Consider the following 1,809-nt stretch of genomic DNA (forward strand, 5'->3'; position numbering starts at 1 on the left):
GGGGCCTACGTGAGAAGTGAGGTCTTGCTTGATGGGGCCACCATTGCGGAATTTATTGGAAGGAGTAATCATCCAGAAACCCACGAATTTATCAGGCTGAAAGCTAATCCATCCATGAACGTTGTTTTCACTGTTCTCACATGAGTATTGGTATTTGAAACCAACACAAATAATTACACAACAAAACAAATCATTTACACATTCATGGGTCTTTTTTAAGTACCTCTCTTTCAAATTGAAGGTTGCTTGCTTTCGTTAAGAGAATGACTTCAGGATGAGCCAGGATTTATCCCTTTTTTCTATCTCTTATTGTTGGCATGCTTCTTTGTCTTGTATTAGATAAAATCATATAGCTGGCATGCTTCTTTGTCTTGTACTAGATAAAATCATATAGCTGAACTTATTTTTCAGGAGCTTATAAATAAATCTAATTTGAACAACTTTAAAGCCCAACAAATAGTATCAGAGCTTATGGTGGCTCAACGAATAACTATATAATATTAGTGCTTTCACTTTTATTATTATTATTGTAATATTTTTTTCTAATGCATTGTACTCATTTTATTTCAAAAAAGGCTTAAAGGGAGAACCACATGTAAATAGTATCATCCATGATAGTATCATCCATCTTCCAACTTTGCAATCAAGCTTAATGAAAAAAGCCAACAGCAGGTGAATTAATAATGAATTAAATTAATTAATTTGCTATGTTTTATTTTGTCAAAAAGGAAGCTAAAAAGTACTTAATTAATTGATGTTTTGACATTAACATAATTAGGTTTGAATTTTACTAGTTTTCTGTTGGTGGTTGACAATGACATTGTTTCAGTGACTGCGTCAATACCGGAGGGCTATGTATGTTTATATGAGCTTTCTTTTTCTATTATTTATTATTTTTATTTTTTGTTAACTGTTTATTTGACATCATACACTTTTTTTAATTGTGATTTTTGTATATTATTTTGTTATTATCTTTTTATAATATGATTTTTTGATCCTATTAGAAAAAATAAATTAAATAAAAATTTTATATTTTTTAGTTTTATTTAAAAATATATTTTGTTTATCTTTATATGTTATTTTTATTTTAGTAAGTAAATATTAATTTTATTATAAAATTAACTAATAAGTTCTGTTCAAATATCTAAATAAAATGATAGGATAACATAAAAAAATTATTTAAGTTTATATCTATTTTAATAAATTTTTATCTAAAAGTAATTTTGAATAGTATAATCCAAACAACATTTATTTTTTTATAATCCATTTTGATACAAAAATGGCCAAACATAAATCAATTTAATACAATTTTTTTTATCAAAATCAAGTTTGCAAAATCAATTTTATGCAAACAAGTAATATTAGAGTCGAACAAGTGATATCAGAGCCGATCGTGACCCAACAAATGCTATATAATATTAGTGCTTTCACTTTTATTATTATTGTTGTAATATTTTTTTCTAATGTACTGTTCGCATTTCATTTTAGAAAAGACTAAAGGGGGAGCAACAGGCAGCATAATCTTCCGATTTTACAGTCAAGCTTGATGAAGAAAGCTAACAGCAGCAGGTAAATTAATAATGAACTAAATTTAATAATTTGCTAAGTATTATTTTTATCAGAAAGAAAACTAATCTTCCACCCTTAACGCATCTGCTATATTTTATATAAGTCATGGTGTGAAATTAAAATAGAAAAATAAACATATAAAAAATATTGTATCAAATTATTGTACCAATTTTAGACTAACAATCTTCCTAACACTATTCCTTTTTATAAGTTCGCCTTGTTGGAAAGATATGGTTACTT

The sequence above is a fragment of the Arachis duranensis genome, chromosome 3 (assembly GCF_000817695.3).
Source record: "Arachis duranensis cultivar V14167 chromosome 3, aradu.V14167.gnm2.J7QH, whole genome shotgun sequence".
NCBI lineage: Eukaryota > Viridiplantae > Streptophyta > Magnoliopsida > Fabales > Fabaceae > Arachis > Arachis duranensis.